We start from the raw sequence: 6000 nt of genomic DNA, 5'->3' as shown, positions 1-6000 counted from the left end.
CTGATTTGTTAATCCTTGCTTGTACATAGTTTATTGACATCCAATTATAAATTATAAGACCACAACTTTTAATAAGATAATAATCAATGTGTGTGGCAAAGTTATTCCAATTAAATTTTAATACACATGTATGATAGGACAGTTTTGATTGTAGTCTTTTTAAAAATATCTATTTTTTATTCTTCTAATATTATTATTATTTTTCTAGTTTTATAAGGTAAATATGTTTTTAGTGAAAGGTCAAATAATAATCTCAAGTGATAATTGAAGGGAATAATGGAACTTGAGTATTATTATTTTTAGTACAATAAAAAAATGTTACAAATTTTAGTATAAAAGCTTTAATTTTATTATTATTTTATTAATTTTGTTAATAGTTGAAATAATTTAGTACGTGATTGATATTTTATAATGGTCAAGTAGTTTATTGAAAAATAGTTAAAAAATTAATCTTCAATGTGCTTTTGTAAATTTAAAATCTGTAATAGTTTATTTGTTAATTACATATTGATGTTATCTTTCGCTTTAAACCTCATGATGATTGCTAAAGAATACATACGAAGTTCAAACAGAATTAACGAGATTATAAGAATTTTCACTAAAACTGTTATTTTTTAGTATATTAAAATAAAATATTTAATATATGTTGAAGTAAACTAATTATTTATCCATTGTAAAAAAAATTTCTTGTTTATTTATTTTAAATTAATATTATGAATTTTGAAGAGATTTGAAATTGACAGTTATGGATAATAACACATTTTACCGTAACTATACATTTAATAAGAACTAAAAAAGCGGTATATAATATTTCAGAGTAATAAAAAGAAAAAAAAATTATGAAGACCTTTCCCATGCTTCATAAAAGTCTTTATCTGGCTCTTGGGAAATGGTTATTATGGTAGTCTTAACACTTATGTATTTGGATGGTGAGAAGAATATAGCCTAAAATTTTCTTTCCATATTTTCTCACCTCATTAAGTAAGTTTTGATTTGGGTGAGATTGTATCCAAATTTTGACCCTCTTGTAAGAGAAAATGGAAACAACCTTAGATAAACAACCTCTTCATCGTTAGAGTTTGTTTCAAGAGTTCCACACAGTTCATAAAATGTGACCAAGTGATTGAATGGATTCTCTTAATCAAGTAGCAAATTGATTTGTTGTGATTAGTAAGACAAGTTTCATCTCTACCCTTTTGTAGGTCTAACTATGCTTGGGAAGTGGTGTGACCCTTGTTGAGTGTTCTCCAAATAATCTTCTCTGATTGTTCAATGCACTCAAACAGACTTTCATATCAGAATTTGCTTCCAAATCAAAATTTGTGTTCACGGCTTCGGTCTGCGGCTGCAAGGGTGGCATTAAAGTTTTTCTCTATTTTTTATTCTTTTTGTTGCACTTTTTAAGTGTGTGTTCTATCTCTGGATCAAACAATAAAACCTGTTTTTTTCTTCTCCTTTACATATTCAACAACTTAAACAGTGGTAAGCAGTATTACAACAAATGATTTAGGAATAATTGAGTGTAAAATTGATAATGATTGATTTCACCGTTATTTGAAAGTAAATTTTGATAACAAATGAACCTTTTTTTACTTAGAAACTTGCTTGTTCTCTTGTTTTTAGTTTATTTTGATGAATAAGATGTTGAAACAATCGGTACCTATTTTGTGCAGCGGAAATATTAAAACAGAGTTCGATACAGATTGTTAAAAGCAAAGAGCTTGTTTAGTCACTTTAAAAAAAATGGTTCCTTTAATTTTCTCTTAAACGTTTTATCAAACTGTTGATGAGCAGAAAATATAAAGAGTGCAGGGAGTAGAAAAATCACACAGATGATTTTTATCCTGGTTCAAATCAAAAGATTCTACGTCCAATCGTTAATCACTATGAAGAGTGATTAACCTTTTCACTAAAAAACTGTTTTACAATTACAATAGAGTGATTAAAAAAATAACAGTAACAAAAACACCTTCTTTTGATGAACGAACCGGAAGGAAACAACTCTGCCAACTTGAAGAGAACCGCTCCGTCTTTTGACACATAAAGCGCGGGCTTCTCCTGTTCACAAGACTTGACAGTAGCAATGAACTGACACTTCAGAACTTCCTCAGATAGCACTGTATTCTCAGTTATGCTTAGTTATCTTCTAAAGTGTTTGGCAAGGTTTATATAGGCTATTGGTCTGAAACTGAAACGACATATTACAACTGCCAGTGATAATCGATTATTATAAGTGATAAGCAATTATCTGCGAGACTTGGAACAATTTGAATTTTTAACACTTCAACCGATCGGCTCGAGTTCTTCATCTTCTGCCGCTCGGTTTAATTTGTCACAACCTCCTACCGTTTGGTTTTCAACTATGTTTGCCCTGAGCCCTTATCACCTTTTGTCGTTCGGCTTGGTTACTTATATCTTTCCAACGTTCGGTGCTAGCTGCTCGGTCTCAGTCATTCCTTGCTATCGCTCGGTTCGAACTACTTGGTCTTGGTCAAGCCTTAAACCGTTCGGTCATGCCTTGTTTGATCACTGTCATCACATGTTCAGTCTATTGTTGGAAGTCGTTCGGTCATCAACTGTTCGACCTATATCTGTTAGTGACCGTTCGGTATTCAACTGAGTTTGGTCAATGTTGAACTCCTTTCGGTCTTGAACTACTATTCACTACCAAGCCTTTAACTAGTACATACCGTTCGGTCTTTGACTGATAGTGACTGTTTGGATGTTGACATATAGGTACCGCTTGGTCTTCAGTTGTGTTCGGCCAGTGGTCAGCCAGTTTTCGTCTTTAATCTATTTTTTACCGTTCGGTTTTCAACTGCTGAGTGACTGTTCGGTCGCGGTCATGCCTTCCACTGCTTGATCTTGGTCATAACTTTACCGTTCGGTCATGAGGTCTACCGTTCAGTTTTGATGTCTTCTCTTATGTAGAAATGCTTTTAAACTCTCATACAAGAGAAGTCTTCTTATTCTTTACTTTGTAACATCATCAAAATCATCATCTTCAAGCTAACAGTGCTCCTCATTGGTAACATAAGACAGTTGAGGTTATAGTTGAAGATTTTATCATTAAATTCCCTTGATTTTGTAGGAAACTGGGATGAATTGGAAGAGGAGTTAAATGTCAAGAAGTTGGAACTTAGAAAGGAAAGAAAGAGCACCAGAAGAGAAGGTTGCTAAAGGTCGTAGGACGCTTGGGCGCTCTGTTATGGGGCCCTCAGCGTAGGAGCCTCGCAGTCATGTCTGAGCGCCCTCTTTGGGGCGCTGAGCGGTGTCAACGTTGGCCCATGATCCAATTCAACCCTATTTAAGGATTTGCTCGACCTAGAGAGAGTATCTTTTGACAAAATTGACACATATTCAGATTTTCTCCAACTCTCTAGAGGCAGAAGTGGATGCGGAAGCTCTCCTCTTCAGTTTTTAGGGTTTATCTTATTCTCATTCCATTGTTCATCTAGTTTCTCCATAACAAGGGGGAACTAAATTCAATTTGTTGTTGGGGGATGATGTAACCTTGTGAACTCTTATGTATTTGAATTGGTTTTAATTATATATGTTTCTTTCATCAATTGTTAGGGATTTTCTCCTTTTCTCTATGCTTGTTATGTTTTAATCACTCATGGCATGATTTTATGGTTCTCTTTGTTATTTGGAAATACCTAGAAACCATGATCTGGAGAATTTCTCCCAAAAGCAGTCTTGCTCAGGGATGAGGGTATGAGTTTTGGTCATCTTAAGCTTCTAATCGTAATGCAAAATTAATTATTAGGGATGCAAGGGATTGTGGTTTAGTAATTAAGGGTATGCTTTCTTTGCCGAGGGACCGGGTTTTAAGTAATTTAGAAAGTGATGTTAACAATTGCGTGAAGAAGATGAATTCTTATATACAAGAAAGTAAACTAGGTGAAATCTAAACCCCAACAACATACTCATCTCATAAATTCAATATCATTCATTCACCTTTGTGTTTTTTTCAATTGATCAAAAAGTGCAGTCATATTTATTTTCTTGTTTTTGCATTCAAAATCCTCAATTGTTTTTCAAAAAGTCTTAATTAGTTGAGAAATCATATGACTGTTTAGTGCCGTGAGTCTCTTGGGAAACGATATTTGGTCTTACCATTTATTATTACTTGATATAACTTGGTACACATGCCGAAGTCTTAACAAAAATCAATTCAACAGTAACCTTGAAAATAGTAAAACGAAAATGAAAATTAAAAGGGATAGGTTATCTACACTCAAATACAAATTTGTACAATGATCAAACTGGTTTAAACAAAGATGTTCTTGATTCAAAACTCCAACAATGATGCCAAAAACTTGTTCGGTGTTTGATTGCAACCCGAAATATACCAATAAGTATACTAGGTTATTGTAGTAAACAAGTGTCATATCCATAGGGATTTGTCATAACATACAATGTTTCCACTAATTTGATCTTTTATAAAACGGTTGATGCGCAGAAACAAATTTGTATTGGTGATAATGCTGTAAAATCAATTGGAAATCAGTTTAAGTTACTAAATGAGTGACTTTTGATTTATTAAACCGTGTTGAAGATCGACTTCACATATTTTCCCTTTCTTGCATCAGATTTACCTTCAAACATGCAACTTCAAATGATCAAGTCCTAGGAGTTCTCTTTGAATGTAACTCGAAGTCCATTCCTAGAACCTATAGCCTAAGCTATTGCCAGCCTGCTCAATTTGAATCATCAGTAACTACGTAACCAACTCACTTGCATTAAGGTTAGGACTCTATCTTCAGCTGCACACCGTAGATTTATTCTTATCCTATATATAGCCTACAAGATAGTTGATTGGACCACAACTTAAGACCAGTTTCCACTTAATCTTAAGCCAATTATATCAGAAAAGTGATCAGTTCATCCAACAATAAATATAAATTAATTAACAAACTTTAGATCAAAAGAAATGATACATAAATTGAAGGTATTACCGAATACAAGAGAATTCAAATTTATTTACATCTTGTTTCAACACTTGGAGATTTAGCTTCTCATAAATGATAGTAAGAAGTACAAACAATGAAGAGAACCTATCTCCTAATCCTCTAAAGATGTTCTAATAATTATAGAAGATGTGTGTAAGACCCAAGAAAATTAAATATAAAGTAATAAGAAATGGTATCAATAACACAAGTGACATGTAACTTAGTTGGTGAGAGTACCTTGTTGTGGTGTAGGGGTCACATGTTTGATTCTTGTGTGTGAATAAAATGATTTTGTTTTATTTTATTATGCCAATTATAGATGTGGATAATGTGAAAGTGGATATGTGTTTTGTGTTGCACGTTTCTAACAAAGTCATGTGAGATAGTAGAATGGTTGATGTGATTGCTTGGGCGGGAGGTTTAGTGTTTGAACCTCTGTTAGACATTTGTTGTGTTGTTACTTTCTTTTGTTTTCACATGATTATTCTTTTCCAAAAAATGTGGTCGGTCAGGTTCCTTGAACCTAGACATATCATCTTGTTGGATATAATAAAGGTAATGGAAGATTATCGTTTCTAACATGTAATCCGGGGCATCATATCAAATTTTGTTTTAATGTAATTTGAGTTAGAAAAGGAAACCCTCAATCAAACATAATCTCTCATTAATGGATTTTTTATTCTGAAAATATGACGGGAAGAGCTGAGGACATGTAAGGTAGGATTTTATATTTTTGCCTAAGTGAGAGAGAGGGCACGATAAAAACAGAAAGAGTTTGTGAGTGTGTTGTGAGTTCTAGAGGGTGATCGTGCGAAGGCAAGTGCTATAGAGAGACTTTATTAGTGTAAAGAAAAGAGGCGTAAGAGAAATCTAAGGTAAGGGGTGATAACTCTATGATTTTGTTCTGTGAAATGTTGGTGCAATGTTCATGTGATATTGGATGTGCATTTTTTTGGTTGATGTTGGTGAGCATGTGTTGTTGTATTGGCATAGAATATATGTTCGATATAGTATGGTTTATAACTAGGGTAGGAGAAGAATTTTC

This window comes from Vigna angularis, chromosome 8 (assembly GCF_016808095.1).
Source record: "Vigna angularis cultivar LongXiaoDou No.4 chromosome 8, ASM1680809v1, whole genome shotgun sequence".
NCBI lineage: Eukaryota > Viridiplantae > Streptophyta > Magnoliopsida > Fabales > Fabaceae > Vigna > Vigna angularis.
This window is presented reverse-complemented; position numbering follows the sequence as displayed.